The following is a 17978-nucleotide window of genomic DNA, read 5'->3' on the forward strand; positions in this document are numbered from 1 at the left end:
CCTGATAGGCCAGTGCTGGTCACGTGGGTGGAGTTTGTGTTTGTGATGTCACTTGTGGCTCAGTGCCTGATAGGCCAGTGTTGGTCACATGGCTGCAGTTTGTGTTTGTGATGTCACTTGTGGTTCAGTGCCTGATAGGCCAGTGCTGGTGATGTGGGTGGAGTTTGTGTTTGTGATGTCACTTGTGGCTGAGTGCCTGATAGGCCAGTGCTGGTGGTGTGGGTGGAGTTTGTGTTTGTGATGTCACTTGTGGCTCAGTGCCTGATAGGCCAGTGTTGGTCACATGGCTGCAGTTTGTGTTTGTGATGTCACTTGTGGCTCAGTGCCTGATAGGCCAGTGCTGGTCATGTGGGTGCAGTTTGTGTTTGTGATGTCACTTGTGGCTGAGTGCCTGATAGGCCAGTGCTGGTGATGTGGCTGCAGTTTGTGTTTGTGATGTCACTTGTGGCTCAGTGCCTGATAGTCCAGTGCTGGTCCTGTGGCTGAAATTTGTGATTGTGATGTCACTTGTGGCTCAGTGCCTGATAGGCCAGTGCTGGTCACATGTCTGCAGTTTGTGTTTGTGATGTCACTTGTGGCTCAGTGCCTGACAGGCCACTGCTTGTCCAGTGGGTGCAGTTTGTGGTTGTGATGTCACTTGTGGCTGAGTGCCTGATCGGCCAGTGCTGGTGATGTGGGTGGAGTTTGTGTTTGTAAGGTCACTTGTTGCTCAGTGCCTGATAGGCCAGTGCTGGTGATGTGGGTGCAGTTTTTTTGTGATGTCAGTTGTGGCTCAGTGCCTGATAGGCCAGTGCTGGTCACGTGGGTGCAGTTTGTGGTTTTGATGTCATTTGCGGATCAGTGCCTGATAGGCCAGTGCTGGTCATGTGGGTGGAGTTTGTGTTTATGATGTCACTTGTGGCTCAGTGCCTGATAGGCCAGTGCTGGTGATGTGGGTGGAGTTTGTGTTTGTGATGTCACTTGTCGCTCAGTGCCTGATAGGCCAGTGCTGGTGATGTGGGTGGAGTTTGTGTTTGTGATGTCACTTGTGGCTCAGTGCCTGATAGGCCAGTGCTGGTGATGTGGGTGCAGTTTTTGGTTGTGATGTCACTTGTGGTTCAGTGCCTGATAGGACATTGCTGGTCCTGTGGCTGCAGTTTGTGTTTGTGATGTCACTTGTGGCTGAGTGCCTGATAGGCCAGTGCTGTTCATGTGGGTGCAGTTTGTGGTTGTGAGGTCACTTGTGGCTGAGTGCCTGATAGGCCAGTGCTGGTGATGTGGGTGGAGTTTGTGTTTGTGATGTCAGTTGTGGCTCAGTGCCTGATAGGCCAGTGCTGGTGATGTGGGTGGAGTTTGTGGTTGTGATGTCACTTGTGGCTCAGTGCCTGATAGGCCAGTGCTGGTGGTGTGGGTGGAGTTTGTGTTTGTGATGTCACTTGTGGCTCAGTGCCTGATAGGCCAGTGTTGGTCACATGGCTGCAGTTTGTGTTTGTGATGTCACTTGTGGCTCAGTGCCTGATAGGCCAGTGCTGGTCCTGTGTGTGCAGTTTGTGGTTGTGAGGTCACTTGTGGCTCAGTGCCTGATAGGCCAGTGCTGGTCATGTGGCTGCAGTTTATATTTGTGATGTCACTTGTGGCTGAGTGCCTGATAGGCCAGTGCTGGTCATGTGGGTGGAGTTTGTGTTTATGATGTCACTTGTGGCTCAGTGCCTGATAGGCCAGTGCTGGTGATGTGGGTGGAGTTTGTGTTTGTGATGTCACTTGTGGCTCAGTGCCTGATAGGCCAGTGCTGGTCATGTGGGTGCAGTTTGTGGTTGTGATGTCACTTGTGGCTCAGTGCCTGATAGGCCAGTGCTGGTGATGTGGGTGGAGTTTGTGTTTATGATGTCACTTGTGGCTCAGTGCCTGATAGGCCAGTGCTGGTGATGTGGGTGGAGTTTGTGTTTGTGATGTCACTTGTGGCTCAGTGCCTGATAAGCCAGTGCTGCTCCTGTGGGTGGAGTTTGTGTTTGTGATGTCACTTGTGGCTCAGTGCCTGATAGGCCGGTGCTGGTCATGTGGATAGAGTTTGTGGTTGTGATGTCACTTGTGGCTCAGTGCCTGATAGGCCAGTGCTGGTCAAGTTGGTGCAGTTTGTGGTTGTGATGCCTTTTGCGAATCAGTGCCTGATAGGCCAGTGCTGGTCACGTGGGTGGAGTTTGTGTTTGTGATGTCACTTGTGGCTCAGTGCCTGATAGGCCAGTGCTGTTCATGTGGGTGCAGTTTGTGGTTGTGATGTCACTTGTGGCTCAGTGCCTGATAGGACATTGCTGGTCCTGTGGCTGCAGTTTGTGGTTGTGATGTCACTTGTGGCTGAGTGCCTGATAGGCCAGTGCTGGTTACGTGGGTTCATTTTGTGGTTGTGAGGTCACTTGTGGCTCAGTGCCTGATAGGCCAGTTCTGGTCATGTGGCTGCAGTCTGTGGTTGTGAGGTCACTTGTGGCTCAGTGCCTGATAGGCCAGTGCTGGTCACGTGGGTGGAGTTTGTGTTTGTGATGTCACTTGTGGCTCAGTGCCTGATAGGCCAGTGTTGGTCACATGGCTGCAGTTTGTGTTTGTGATGTCACTTGTGGTTCAGTGCCTGATAGGCCAGTGCTGGTGATGTGGGTGGAGTTTGTGTTTGTGATGTCACTTGTGGCTCAGTGCCTGATAGGCCAGTGTTGGTCACATGGCTGCAGTTTGTGTTTGTGATGTCACTTGTGGCTCAGTGCCTGATAGGCCAATGCTGGTCCTGTGTGTGCAGTTTGTGTTTGTGATGTCACTTGTGGCTGAGTGCCTGATAGGCCAGTGCTGGTCATGTGGCTGCAGTCTGTGGTTGTGAGGTCACTTGTGGCTCAGTGCCTGATAGGCCAGTGCTGGTCCTGTGGCTGAAATTTGTGATTGTGATGTCACTTGTGGCTCAGTGCCTGATAGGCCAGTGCTGGTCACATGTCTGCAGTTTGTTTTTGTGATGTCACTTGTGGCTGACTGCCTGATAGGCCAGTGCTGGTCCTGTGGTTGCAGTTTGTGGTTGTGATGTCACTTGTGGCTGAGTGCCTGATAGGCCAGTGCTGGTCCTGTGTGTGCAGTTTGTGTTTGTGATGTCACTTGTGGCTGAGTGCCTGATAGGCCAGTGCTGGTCACGTGGGTTCATTTTGTGGTTGTGAGGTCACTTGTGGCTCAGTGCCTGATAGGCCAGTGCTGGTCATGTGGCTGCAGTCTGTGGTTGTGAGGTCACTTGTGGCTCAGTGCCTGATAGGCCAGTGCTGGTGATGTGGGTGGAGTTTGTGTTTGTGATGTCACTTGTGGCTGAGTGCCTGATAGGCCAGTGCTGGTGATGTGGGTGGAGTTTGTGTTTGTGATGTCACTTGTGGCTCAGTGCCTGATAGGCCAGTGCTGGTGGTGTGGGTGGAGTTTGTGTTTGTGATGTCACTTGTGGCTCAGTGCCTGATAGGCCAGTGTTGGTCAAATGGCTGCAGTTTGTGTTTGTGATGTCACTTGTGGCTCAGTGCCTGATAGGCCAGTGCTGGTCCTGTGTGTGCAGTTTGTGGTTGTGAGGTCACTTGTGGCTCAGTGCCTGATAGGCCAGTGCTGGTCACGTGGGTGGAGTTTGTGTTTGTGATGTCACTTGTGGCTGAGTGCCTGATAGGCCAGTGCTGGTGATGTGGGTGGAGTTTGTGTTTGTGATGTCACTTGTGGCTCAGTGCCTGATAGGCCAGTGCTGGTCAAGTGGGTGCAGTTTGTGTTTGTGATGTCACTTGTGGCTCAGTGCCTGATAGGCCAGTGCTGGTCATGTGGCTGCAGTTTATATTTGTGATGTCACTTGTGGCTGAGTGCCTGATAGGCCAGTGCTGGTCATGTGGGTGGAGTTTGTGTTTATGATGTCACTTGTGGCTCAGTGCCTGATAGGCCAGTGCTGGTGATGTGGGTGGAGTTTGTGTTTGTGATGTCACTTGTGGCTCAGTGCCTGATAGGCCAGTGCTGGTCATGTGGCTGCAGTTTGTGGTTGTGATGTCACTTGTGGCTGAGTGCCTGATAGGCCAGTGCTGTCCATGTGGGTGCAGTTTGTGTTTGTGATGTCACTTGTGGCTCAGTGCCTGATAGGCCAGTGTTGGTCACATGGCTGCAGTTAGTGGTTGTGATGTCACTTGTGGCTGAGTGCCTGATAGGCCAGTGCTGGTCCTGTGTGTGCAGTTTGTGTTTGTGATGTCACTTGTGGCTCAGTGCCTGATAGGCCAGTGCTGGTGATGTGGCTGCAGTTTGTGGTTGTGATGTCACTTGTGGCTGAGTGCCTGATAGGCCAGTGCTGGTCATGTGGCTGCAGTTTGTGGTTGTGATGTCACTTGTGGCTCAGTGCGTGAGAGGCCATGCTGCTCCTGTGGGTGGAGTTTGTGTTTGTGATGTCACTTGTGGCTCAGTGCCTGATAGGCCAGTGCTGGTCACATGGCTGCAGTTTGTGTTTGTGATGTCACTTGTGGCTCAGTGCCTGATAGGCCAGTGCCGGTGATGTGGGTGGAGCTTGTGTTTGTGATGTCACTTGTGGCTCAGTGCCTGATAGGCCAGTGCTGGTCACATGGGTGGAGTTTGTGTTTGTGATGTCACTTGTGGCTCAGTGCCTGATAGGCCAGTGCTGGTCATGTGGGTGCAGTTTGTGGTTGTGATGTCACTTGTGGCTCAGGGCCTCATAGGCCAGTGCTGGTCACGTGGGTGCAGTTTGTGTTTGTGATGTCAGTTGTGGCTCAGTGCCTGATAGGCCAGTGCTGGTCCTGTGTGTGCAGTTTGTGGTTTTGATGTCACTTGTGGCTCAGTGCCTGATAGGCCAGTGCTGGTCCTGTGGCTGCAGTTTGTGTTTGTGATGTCACTTGTGGCTCAGTGCCTGATAGGCCAGTGCTGGTGATGTGGGTGGAGTTTGTGTTTGTGATGTCACTTGTGGCTCAGTGCCTGATAGGCCAGTGATGGTGATGTGGCTGCAGTTTGTGTTTGTGATGTCACTTGTGGCTCAGTGCCTGATAGGCCAGTGCTGGTGCTGTTGGTGGAGTTTGTGTTTGTGATGTCACTTGTGGCTCAGTGCCTGATAGGCCAGTGCTGGTCACGTGGGTGCAGTTTGTTGTTGTGATGTCATTTGCGGATCAGTGCCTGATAGGCCAGTGCTGGTGATGTGGCTGCAGTTTCTGTTTGTGAGTTCACTTGTGGCTGAGTGCCTGATAGGCCAGTGCTGGTGATGTGGCTGCAGTTTGTGTTTGTGATGTCACTTGTGGCTCAGTGCCTGATAGGCCAGTGCTGGTGATGTGGGTGCAGTTTGTTGTTGTGATGTCATTTGCGGATCAGTGCCTGATAGGCCAGTGCTGGTCCTGTGGCTGCAGTTAGTGGTTGTGATGTCACTTGCGGCTCAGTGCCTGATAGGCCAGTGCTGGTGATGTGGCTGCAGTTTGTGTTTGTGATGTCACTTGTGGCTCAGTGCCTGATAGGCCAGTGCTGGTGATGTGGGTGGAGTTTGTGGTTGTGATGTCACTTGTGGCTCAGGGCCTGATAGGCCAGTGTTGTTCACATGGCTGCAGTTTGTGTTTGTGATGTCACTTGTGGCTCAGTGCCTGATAGGCCAGTGCTGGTCATGTGGCTGCAGTTTATATTTGTGATGTCACTTGTGGCTCAGTGCCTGATAGGCCAGTGCTGGTCATGTGGGTGCAGTTTGTGGTTGTGATGACACTTGTGGCTCAGTGCCTGATAGGCCAATGCTGTTCATGTGGGTGCAGTTTGTGGTTGTGATGTCACTTGTTGCTCAGTGCCTGATAGGCCAGTGCTGTTCATGTGGGTGCAGTTTGTGGTTGTCAGGTCACTTGTGGCTGAGTGCCTGATAGGGCAGTGCTGGTCACGTGGGTTCAGTTTGAGGTTGTGATGTCACTTGTAGCTCGGTGCCTGATAGGCCAGTGCTGGTGATGTGGGTGCAGTTTGTGGTTGTGAGGTCACTTGTGGCTCAGAGCCTGATAGGCCAGTGTTGGTCACATGGCTGCAGTTTGTGTTTGTGATGTCACTTGTGGCTCAGTGCCTGATAGGCCAGTGCTGGTCACGTGGGTGCAGTTTGTGGTTTTGATGTCATTTGCGGATCAGTGCCTGATAGGCCAGTGCTGGTGATGTGGGTGGAGTTTGTGTTTGTGATGTCACTTGTGGCTCAGTGCCTGATAGGCCAGTGCTGGTGATGTGGGTGGAGTTTGTGTTTGTGATGTCACTTGTGGCTCAGTGCCTGATAGGCCAGTGCTGGTGATGTGGGTTCATTTTGTGGTTGTGAGGTCACTTGTGGCTCAGTGCCTGATAGGCCAGTGCTGGTCACGTGGGTGGAGTTTGTGTTTGTGATGTCACTTGTGGCTCAGTGCCTGATAGGCCAGTGCTGTTCATGTGGGTGCAGTTTGTGGTTGTGAGGTCACTTGTGGCTGAGTGCCTGATAGGCCAGTGCTGGTCATGTGGCTGCAGTCTGTGGTTGTGAGGTCACTTGTGGCTCAGTGCCTGATAGGCCAGTGCTGGTGATGTGGGTGCAGTTTGTGTTTGTGATGTCACTTGTGGCTCAGTGCCTGATAGGCCAGTGCTGGTGCTGTTGGTGGAGTTTGTGTTTGTGATGTCACTTGTGGCTCAGTGCCTGATAGGCCAGTGCTGGTCACGTGGGTACAGTTTGTGTTTGTGATGTCACTTGTGGCTGAGTGCCTGATAGGCCAGTGCTGGTGATGTGGGTGGAGCTTCTGGTTGTGAGGTCACTTGTGGCTCAGTGCCTGATAGGCCAGTGCTGGTGATGTGGGTGGAGTTTGTGTTTGTGATGTCACTTGTGGCTCAGTGCCTGATAGGCCAGTGCTGGTCACGTGGGTGGAGTTTGTGTTTGTGATGTCACTTGTGGCTCAGTGCCTGATAGGCCAGTGCTGGTCATGTGGGTGCAGTTTGTGGTTGTGATGTCACTTGTGGCTCAGTGCCTGATAGGCCAGTGCTGGTCACGTGGGTGCAGTTTGTGTTTGTGATGTCAGTTGTGGCTCAGTGCCTGATAGGCCAGTGCTGGTCATGTGGGTGGAGTTTGTGTTTGTGATGTCACTTGTGGCTGAGTGCCTGATAGGCAGTGCTGTTCATGTGGCTGCAGTTTGTGTTTGTGATGTCACTTGTGGCTCAGTGCCTGATAGGCCAGTGCTGGTGATGTGGGTGAAGTTTGTGTTTGTGATGTCACTTGTGGCTCAGTGCCTGATAGGCCAGTGCTGGTGGTGTGGGTGCAGTTTGTGTTTGTGAGTTCACTTGTGGCTGAGTGCCTGATAGGCCAGTGCTGGTGATGTGGCTGCAGTTTGTGTTTGTGATGTCACTTGTGGCTCAGTGCCTGATAGGCCAGTGCTGGTGCTGTTGGTGGAGTTTGTGTTTGTGATGTCACTTGTGGCTCAGTGCCTGATAGGCCAGTGCTGGTCACGTGGGTGCAGTTTGTTGTTGTGATGTCATTTGCGGATCAGTGCCTGATAGGCCAGTGCTGATCACATGGCTGCAGTTTGTGGTTGTGATGTCACTTGTGGCTCAGTGCCTGATAGGCCAGTGTTGGTCACATGGCTGCAGTTTGTGTTTGTGATGTCACTTGTGGCTCAGTGCCTGATAGGCCAGTGCTGGTGATGTGGCTGCAGTTTGTGGTTGTGATGTCACTTGTGGCTGAGTGCCTGATAGGCCAGTGCTGGTCCTGTGTGTGCAGTTTGTGTTTGTGATGTCACTTGTGGCTGAGTGCCTGATAGGCCAGTGCTGGTCATGTGGCTGCAGTTTATATTTGTGATGTCACTTGTGGCTGAGTGCCTGATAGGCCAGTGCTGGTCATGTGGGTGGAGTTTGTGTTTGTGATGTCACTTGTGGCTCAGTGCCTGATAGGCCAGTGCTGGTCACATGGCTGCAGTTTGTGGTTGTGATGTCACTTGTGGCTCAGTGCCTGATAGGCCAGTGCTGGTCCTGTGTGTGCAGTTTGTGGTTGTGATGTCACTTGTGGCTCAGTGCCTGATAGGCCAGTGCTGGTCATGTGGGTGGAGTTTGTGTTTATGATGTCACTTGTGGCTCAGTGCCTGATAGGACAGTGCTGGTCATGTGGGTGCAGTTTGTGGTTTTCAGGTCACTTGTGGCTCAGAGCCTGATAGGCCAGTGTTGATCACATGGCTGCAGTTTGTGTTTGTGATGTCACTTGTCGCTCAGTGCCTGATAGGCCAGTGCTGGTGATGTGGGTGGAGTTTGTGTTTGTGATGTCACTTGTGGCTCAGTGCCTGACAGGCCGGTGCTGGTCATGTGGATAGAGTTTGTGTTTGTGATGTCACTTGTGGCTCAGTGCCTGATAGGCCAGTGCTGGTTACGTGGGTGCAGTTTGTGATTGTGATGTCACTTGTGGCTCAGTGCCTGATAGGCCAGTGCTGGTCACGTGGGTGCAGTTTGTTGTTGTGATGTCATTTGCGGATCAGTGCCTGATAGGCAAGTGCTGGTGATGTGGGTGCAGTTTTTGGTTGTGATGTCACTTGTGGTTCAGTGCCTGATAGGACATTGCTGGTCCTGTGGCTGCAGTTTGTGGTTGTGATGTCACTTGTGGCTCAGTGCCTGATAGGCCAGTGCTGGTGATGTGGGTGCAGTTTGTGTTTGTGATGTCACTTGTGGCTGAGTGCCTGATAGGCCAGTGCTGGTCACGTGGGTTCATTTTGTGGTTGTTAGGTCACTTGTGGCTCAGTGCCTGATAGGCCAGTGCTGGTGATGTGGGTGGAGTTTGTGTTTGTGATGTCACTTGTGGCTCAGTGCCTGATAGGCCAGTGCTGGTCACGTGGGTGCAGTTTGTGGTTGTCAGGACACTTGTGGCTCAGTGCCTGATAGGCCAGTGCTGGTCCTGTGTGTGCAGTTTGTGGTTTTGATGTCACTTGTGGTTCAGTGCCTGATAGGCCAGTGCTGGTGATGTGGGTGGAGTTTGTGTTTGTGATGTCACTTGTGGCTCAGTGCCTGATAGGCCAGTGCTGGTCACGTGGGTGCAGTTTGTGGTTGTCAGGACACTTGTGGCTCAGTGCCTGATAGGCCAGTGCTGGTCCTGTGTGTGCAGTTTGTGGTTTTGATGTCACTTGTGGTTCAGTGCCTGATAGGCCAGTGCTGGTGATGTGGGTGGAGTTTGTGTTTGTGATGTCACTTGTGGCTGAGTGCCTGATAGGCCAGTGCTGGTCATGTGGCTGCAGTCTGTGGTTGTGAGGTCACTTGTGGCTCAGTGCCTGATAGGCCAGTGCTGGTGATGTGGGTGGAGTTTGTGTTTGTGATGTCACTTGTGGCTCAGTGCCTGATAGGCCAGTGCTGGTCATGTGGGTGCAGTTTGTGTTTGTGATGTCACTTGTGGCTCAGTGCCTGATAGGCCAGTGCTGGTGATGTGGGTGCAGTTTTTGGTTGTGATGTCACTTGTGGCTCAGTGCCTGATAGGCCAGTGCTGGTCACGTGGGTGCAGTTTGTTGTTGTGATGTCATTGTTGTATCAGTGCCTGATAGGCCAGTGCTGTTCATGTGGGTGCAATTTGTGGTTGTGATGTCACTTGTGGCTCAGTGCCTGATAAGCCAGTGCTGCTCCTGTGGGTGGAGTTTGTGTTTGTGATGTCACTTGTGGCTCAGTGCCTGATAGGCCGGTGCTGGTCATGTGGATAGAGTTTGTGGTTGTGATGTCACTTGTGGCTCAGTGCCTGATAGGCCAGTGCTGGTGGTGTGGGTGGAGTTTGTGTTTGTGATGTCACTTGTGGCTCAGTGCCTGATAGGCCAGTGCTGGTCAAGTTGGTGCAGTTTGTGGTTGTGATGCCATTTGCGAATCAGTGCCTGATAGGCCAGTGCTGGTGGTGTGGGTGGAGTTTGTGTTTGTGATGTCACTTGTGGCTGAGTGCCTGATAGGCCAGTGCTGGTGATGTGGCTGCAGTTTGTGTTTGTGATGTCACTTGTGGCTCAGTGCCTGATAGGCCAGTGCTGGTGATTTGGCTGCAGTTTGTGTTTGTGATGTCACTTGTGGCTCAGTGCCTGATAGGCCAGTGCTGGTGATGTGGGTGCAGTTTGTGGCTGTGAGGTCACTTGTGGCTCAGTGCCTGATGGGACATTGCTGGTCCTGTGGCTGCAGTTTGTGGTTGTGATGTCACTTGTGGCTCAGTGCCTGATAGGCCAGTGCTGGTCACGTGGGTTAATTTTGTCCTTGTGAGGTCACTTGTGGCTGAGTGCCTGATAGGCCAGTGCTGGTCATGTGGGTGCAGTTTGTGGTTGTGATGTCACTTGTGGCTCAGTGCCTGATAGGCCAGTGTTGGTCACATGGCTGCAGTTTGTGGTTGTGAGGTGACTTGTGGCTCAGTGCCTGATAGGCCAGTGTTGGTCACATGGCTGCAGTATGTGTTTGTGATGTCACTTGTGGCTCAGTGCCTGATAGGCCAGTGCTGGTCATGTGGGTGGAGTTTGTGTTTGTGATGTCACTTGTGGCTCAGTGCCTGATAGGACATTGCTGGTCATGTGGGTGCAGTTTGTGTTTGTGATGTCACTTGTGGCTCAGTGCCTGATAGGCCAATGCTGGTCATGTGGGTGGAGTTTGTGTTTGTGATGTCACTTGTGGCTCAGTGCCTGATAGGCCAGTGCTGTTCATGTGGGTGCAGTTTGTGGTTGTCAGGTCACTTGTGGCTCAGAGCCTGATGGGCCGGTGCTGGTGATGTGGGTGCAGTTTGTGTTTGTGATGTCACTTGTGGCTCAGTGCCTGATAGGCCAGTGTTGGTCACATGGCTGCAGTTTGTGTTTGTGATGTCACTTGTGGCTCAGTGCCTGATAGGCCAGTGCTGGTCATGTGGCTGCAGTTTGTGGTTGTGATGTCACTTGTGGCTGAGTGCCTGATAGGCCAGTGCTGGTCACGTGGGTTCATTTTGTGGCTGTGAGGTCACTTTTGGCTGAGTGCCTGATAGGCCAGTGCTGGTCACGTGGGTGCAGTTTGTGTTTGTGATGTCACTTGTGGCTCAGTGCCTGATAGGCCAGTGCTGGTCATGTGGGTGCAGTTTGTGGTTGTGAGGTCACTTGTGGCTGAGTGCCTGATAGGCCAGTGCTGGTCATGTGGCTGCAGTCTGTGGTTGTGAGGTCACTTGTGGCTCAGTGCCTGATAGGCCAGTGCTGCTGATGTGGGTGGAGTTTGTGTTTGTGATGTCAGTTGTGGCTCAGTGCCTGATAGGCCAGTGCTGGTGATGTGGGTGGAGTTTGTGTTTGTGATGTCACTTGTGGCTCAGTGCCTGATAGGCCAGTGCTGGTGGTGTGGGTGGAGTTTGTGTTTGTGATGTCACTTGTGGCTCAGTGCCTGATAGGCCAGTGTTGGTCACATGGCTGCAGTTTGTGTTTGTGATGTCACTTGTGGCTCAGTGCCTGATAGGCCAGTGCTGGTCCTGTGTGTGCAGTTTGTGGTTGTGATGTCACTTGTGGCTGAGTGCCTGATAGGCCAGTGCTGGTCCTGTGTGTGCAGTTTGTGTTTGTGATGTCACTTGTGGCTGAGTGCCTGATAGGCCAGTGCTGGTCATGTGGCTGCAGTTTATATTTGTGATGTCACTTGTGGCTGAGTGCCTGATAGGCCAGTGCTGGTCATGTGGGTGGAGTTTGTGTTTGTGATGTCACTTGTGGCTCAGTGCCTGATAGGCCGGTGCTGGTCACATGGCTGCAGTTTGTGGTTGTGATGTCACTTGTGGCTCAGTGCCTGATAGGCCAGTGCTGGTCCTGTGTGTGCAGTTTGTGGTTGTGATGTCACTTGTGGCTGAGTGCCTGATAGGCCAGTGCTGGTCATGTGGGTGGAGTTTGTGTTTATGATGTCACTTGTGGCTCAGTGCCTGATAGGCCAGTGCTGGTCATGTGGGTGGAGTTTGTGTTTGTGATGTCACTTGTGGCTCAGTGCCTGATAGGCCAGTGCTGGTCATGTGGGTGCAGTTTGTGGTTTTCAGGTCACTTGTGGCTCAGAGCCTGATAGGCCAGTGTTGATCACATGGCTGCAGTTTGTGTTTGTGATGTCACTTGTCGCTCAGTGCCTGATAGGCCAGTGCTGGTGATGTGGGTGGAGTTTGTGTTTGTGATGTCACTTGTGGCTCAGTGCCTGACAGGCCAGTGCTGGTCATGTGGCTGCAGTTTGTGTTTGTGATGTCACTTGTGGCTCAGTGCCTGATAGGCCAGTGCTGGTTACGTGGGTGCAGTTTGTGATTGTGATGTCACTTGTGGCTCAGTGCCTGATAGGCCAGTGCTGGTCACGTGGGTGCAGTTTGTTGTTGTGATGTCATTTGCGGATCAGTGCCTGATAGGCAAGTGCTGGTGATGTGGGTGCAGTTTTTGGTTGTGATGTCACTTGTGGTTCAGTGCCTGATAGGACATTGCTGGTCCTGTGGCTGCAGTTTGTGTTTGTGATGTCACTTGTGGCTCAGTGCCTGATAGGCCAGTGCTGGTGATGTGGGTGCAGTTTGTGTTTGTGATGTCACTTGTGGCTGAGTGCCTGATAGGCCAGTGCTGGTCACGTGGGTTCATTTTGTGGTTGTTAGGTCACTTGTGGCTCAGTGCCTGATAGGCCAGTGCTGGTGATGTGGGTGGAGTTTGTGTTTGTGATGTCACTTGTGGCTCAGTGCCTGATAGGCCAGTGCTGGTCACGTGGGTGCAGTTTGTGGTTGTCAGGACACTTGTGGCTCAGTGCCTGATAGGCCAGTGCTGGTCCTGTGTGTGCAGTTTGTGGTTTTGATGTCACTTGTGGTTCAGTGCCTGATAGGCCAGTGCTGGTGATGTGGGTGGAGTTTGTGTTTGTGATGTCACTTGTGGCTGAGTGCCTGATAGGCCAGTGCTGGTCATGTGGCTGCAGTCTGTGGTTGTGAGGTCACTTGTGGCTCAGTGCCTGATAGGCCAGTGCTGGTGATGTGGGTGGAGTTTGTGTTTGTGATGTCACTTGTGGCTCAGTGCCTGATAGGCCAGTGCTGGTCATGTGGGTGCAGTTTGTGTTTGTGATGTCACTTGTGGCTCAGTGCCTGATAGGCCAGTGCTGGTGATGTGGGTGCAGTTTTTGGTTGTGATGTCACTTGTGGCTCAGTGCCTGATAGGCCAGTGCTGGTCACGTGGGTGCAGTTTGTTGTTGTGATGTCATTGTTGTATCAGTGCCTGATAGGCCAGTGCTGTTCATGTGGGTGCAATTTGTGGTTGTGATGTCACTTGTGGCTCAGTGCCTGATAAGCCAGTGCTGCTCCTGTGGGTGGAGTTTGTGTTTGTGATGTCACTTGTGGCTCAGTGCCTGATAGGCCGGTGCTGGTCATGTGGATAGAGTTTGTGGTTGTGATGTCACTTGTGGCTCAGTGCCTGATAGGCCAGTGCTGGTGGTGTGGGTGGAGTTTGTGTTTGTGATGTCACTTGTGGCTCAGTGCCTGATAGGCCAGTGCTGGTCAAGTTGGTGCAGTTTGTGGTTGTGATGCCATTTGCGAATCAGTGCCTGATAGGCCAGTGCTGGTGGTGTGGGTGGAGTTTGTGTTTGTGATGTCACTTGTGGCTGAGTGCCTGATAGGCCAGTGCTGGTGATGTGGCTGCAGTTTGTGTTTGTGATGTCACTTGTGGCTCAGTGCCTGATAGGCCAGTGCTGGTGATTTGGCTGCAGTTTGTGTTTGTGATGTCACTTGTGGCTCAGTGCCTGATGGGCCAGTACTGCTGATGTGGGTGGAGTTTGTGACTGTGATGTCACTTGTGGCTCAGTGCCTGATAGGCCAGTGCTGGTCCTGTGTGTGCAGTTTGTGTTTGTGATGTCACTTGTGGCTCAGTGCCTGATAGGCCAGTGCTGGTGATGTGGGTGCAGTTTGTGGCTGTGAGGTCACTTGTGGCTCAGTGCCTGATGGGACATTGCTGGTCCTGTGGCTGCAGTTTGTGGTTGTGATGTCACTTGTGGCTCAGTGCCTGATAGGCCAGTGCTGGTCACGTGGGTTAATTTTGTCCTTGTGAGGTCACTTGTGGCTGAGTGCCTGATAGGCCAGTGCTGGTCATGTGGGTGCAGTTTGTGGTTGTGATGTCACTTGTGGCTCAGTGCCTGATAGGCCAGTGTTGGTCACATGGCTGCAGTTTGTGGTTGTGAGGTGACTTGTGGCTCAGTGCCTGATAGGCCAGTGTTGGTCACATGGCTGCAGTATGTGTTTGTGATGTCACTTGTGGCTCAGTGCCTGATAGGCCAGTGCTGGTGATGTGGGTGGAGTTTGTGTTTGTGATGTCACTTGTGGCTCAGTGCCTGATAGGACATTGCTGGTGATGTGTGTGCAGTTTGTGTTTGTGATGTCACTTGTGGCTCAGTGCCTGATAGGCCAATGCTGGTCATGTGGGTGGAGTTTGTGTTTGTGATGTCACTTGTGGCTCAGTGCCTGATAGGCCAGTGCTGTTCATGTGGGTGCAGTTTGTGGTTGTCAGGTCACTTGTGGCTCAGAGCCTGATGGGCCAGTGCTGGTGATGTGGGTGCAGTTTGTGTTTGTGATGTCACTTGTGGCTCAGTGCCTGATAGGCCAGTGTTGGTCACATGGCTGCAGTTTGTGTTTGTGATGTCACTTGTGGCTCAGTGCCTGATAGGCCAGTGCTGTTCATGTGGCTGCAGTTTGTGGTTGTGATGTCACTTGTGGCTGAGTGCCTGATAGGCCAGTGCTGGTCACGTGGGTTCATTTTGTGGCTGTGAGGTCACTTTTGGCTGAGTGCCTGATAGGCCAGTGCTGGTCACGTGGGTGCAGTTTGTGTTTGTGATGTCACTTGTGGCTCAGTGCCTGATAGGCCAGTGCTGGTCATGTGGGTGCAGTTTGTGGTTGTCAGGTCACTTGTGGCTCAGAGCCTGATAGGCCAGTGTTGGTCACATGGCTGCATTTTGTGTTTGTGATGTCACTTGTGGCTCAGTGCCTGATAGGCCAGTGCTGGTGATGTGGGTGCAGTTTGTGGCTGTGAGGTCACTTGTGGCTCCGTGCCTGATGGGACATTACTGGTCCTGTGGCTGCAGTTTGTGGTTGTGATGTCACTTGTGGCTGAGTGCCTGATAGGCCAGTGCTGGTCACGTGGGTTAATTTTGTCCTTGTGAGGTCACTTGTGGCTGAGTGCCTGATAGGCCAGTGCTGGTCACGTGGGTTAATTTTGTCCTTGTGATGTCACTTGTGGCTCAGTGCCTGATAGGCCAGTGCTGGTGATTTGGCTGCAGTTTGTTATTGTGATGTCACTTGTGGCTCAGTGCCTGATAGGCCAGTGTTGGTCACATGGCTGCAGTTTGTGGTTGTGAGGTGACTTGTGGCTCAGTGCCTGATAGGCCAGTGTTGGTCACGTGGCTGCAGTTTGTGTTTGTGATGTCACTTGTGGCTCAGTGCCTGATAGGCCAGTGCTGTTCATGTGGGTGCAGTTTGTGTTTGTGATGTCACTTGTGGCTGAGTGCCTGATAGGCAGTGCTGTTCATGTGGCTGCAGTTTGTGTTTGTGATGTCACTTGTGGCTGAGTGCCTGATAGGCCAGTGCTGGTGATGTGGGTGAAGTTTGTGTTTGTGATGTCACTTGTGGCTCAGTGCCTGATAGGCCAGTGCTGGTGGTGTGGGTGCAGTTTGTGTTTGTGAGTTCACTTGTGGCTGAGTGCCTGATAGGCCAGTGCTGGTGATGTGGCTGCAGTTTGTGTTTGTGATGTCACTTGTGGCTCAGTGCCTGATAGGCCAGTGCTGGTGCTGTTGGTGGAGTTTGTGTTTGTGATGTCACTTGTGGCTCAGTGCCTGATAGGCCAGTGCTGGTCACGTGGGTGCAGTTTGTTGTTGTGATGTCATTTGCGGATCAGTGCCTGATAGGCCAGTGCTGGTCACATGGCTGCAGTTTGTGGTTGTGATGTCACTTGTGGCTCAGTGCCTGATAGGCCAGTGTTGGTCACATGGCTGCAGTTTGTGTTTGTGATGTCACTTGTGGCTCAGTGCCTGATAGGCCAGTGCTGGTGATGTGGCTGCAGTTTGTGGTTGTGATGTCACTTGTGGCTCAGTGCCTGATAGGCCAGTGCTGGTGATGTGTGTGCAGTTTGTGTTTGTGATGTCACTTGTGGCTCAGTGCCTGATAGGCCAGTCCTGTTCATGTGGGTGCAGTTTGTGATTGTGATGTCACTTGTGGCTCAGTGCCTGATAGGCCACTGCTGGTGATGTGGCTGGAGTTTGTGGTTGTGATGTCACTTGTGGCTCAGTGCCTGATAGGCCAGTGCTCGTCCTGTGTGTGCAGTTTGTGTTTGTGATGTCACTTGTGGCTCAGTGCCTGATAGGCCAGTGCTGGTCATGTGGGTGCAGTTTGTTGTTGTGATGTCATTTGCGGATCAGTGCCTGATAGGCCAGTGCTGGTCACGTGGGTGCAGTTTGTGGTTGTGATGTCACTTGTTGCTCAGTGCCTGATAGGTCAGTGCTGGTGATGTGGGTGGAGTTTGTGGTTGTGATGTCACTTGTGGCTCAGTGCCTGATAGGCCAGTGCTGGTGATGTGGGTGGAGTTTGTGTTTGTGATGTCACTTGTGGCTCAGTGCCTGATAGGCCAGTGCTGGTGATGTGGGTGTAGTTTTTGGTTGTGATGTCACTTGTGGTTCAGTGCCTGATAGGACATTGCTGGTCCTGTAGCTGCAGTTTGTGTCTGTGATGTCACTTGTGGCTGAGTGCCTGATAGGCCAGTGCTGGTCACGTGGGTTCATTTTGTGGTTGTGAGGTCACTTGTGGCTCAGTGCCTGATAGGCCAGTGCTGGTCCTGTGGCTGCAGTTTGTGGTTCTGATGTCACTTGTGGCTCAGTGCCTGATAGGCCAGTGCTGGTGATGTGGGTGGAGTTTGTGTTTGTGATGTCACTTGTGGCTGAGTGCCTGATAGGCCAGTGCTGGTGATGTGGGTGGAGTTTGTGTTTGTGATGTCACTTGTGGCTCAGTGCCTGATAGGCCAGTGTTGGTCAAGTTGGTGCAGTTTGTGGTTGTGATGCCATTTGCGAATCAGTGCCTGATAGGGCAGTGCTGGTCACGTGGGTGGAGTTTGTGTTTGTGATGTCACTTGTGGCTCAGTGCCTGATAGGCCAGTGCTGTTCATGTGGGTGCAGTTTGTGGTTGTGAGGTCACTTGTGGCTGAGTGCCTGATAGGCCAGTGCTGGTCATGTGGCTGCAGTCTGTGGTTGTGAGGTCACTTGTGGCTCAGTGCCTGATAGGCCAGTGCTGCTGATGTGGGTGGAGTTTGTGTTTGTGATGTCAGTTGTGGCTCAGTGCCTGATAGGCCAGTGCTGGTGATGTGGGTGGAGTTTGTGTTTGTGATGTCACTTGTGGCTCAGTGCCTGATAGGCCAGTGCTGGTGGTGTGGGTGGAGTTTGTGTTTGTGATGTCACTTGTGGCTCAGTGCCTGATAGGCCAGTGTTGGTCACATGGCTGCAGTTTGTGTTTGTGATGTCACTTGTGGCTCAGTGCCTGATAGGCCAGTGCTGGTCCTGTGTGTGCAGTTTGTGGTTGTGATGTCACTTGTGGCTGAGTGCCTGATAGGCCAGTGCTGGTCCTGTGTGTGCAGTTTGTGTTTGTGATGTCACTTGTGGCTGAGTGCCTGATAGGCCAGTGCTGGTCATGTGGCTGCAGTTTATATTTGTGATGTCACTTGTGGCTGAGTGCCTGATAGGCCAGTGCTGGTCATGTGGGTGGAGTTTGTGTTTGTGATGTCACTTGTGGCTCAGTGCCTGATAGGCCGGTGCTGGTCATGTGGATAGAGTTTGTGTTTGTGATGTCACTTGTGGCTCAGTGCCTGATAGGCCAGTGCTGGTCAAGTTGGTGCAGTTTATGGTTGTGATGCCTTTTGCGAATCAGTGCCTGATAGGCCAGTACTGGTCACGTGGGTGGAGTTTGTGTTTGTGATGTCACTTGTGGCTCAGTGCCTGATAGGCCAGTGCTGTTCATGTGGGTGCAGTTTGTGGTTGTGATGTCACTTGTGGCTGAGTGCCTGATAGGGCAGTGCTGGTCACGTGGGTTCAGTTTGAGGTTG

The sequence above is a fragment of the Apteryx mantelli genome, unplaced genomic scaffold, assembly GCF_036417845.1.
Source record: "Apteryx mantelli isolate bAptMan1 unplaced genomic scaffold, bAptMan1.hap1 HAP1_SCAFFOLD_44, whole genome shotgun sequence".
In the NCBI taxonomy this organism is placed as follows: Eukaryota; Metazoa; Chordata; class Aves; order Apterygiformes; family Apterygidae; genus Apteryx; species Apteryx mantelli.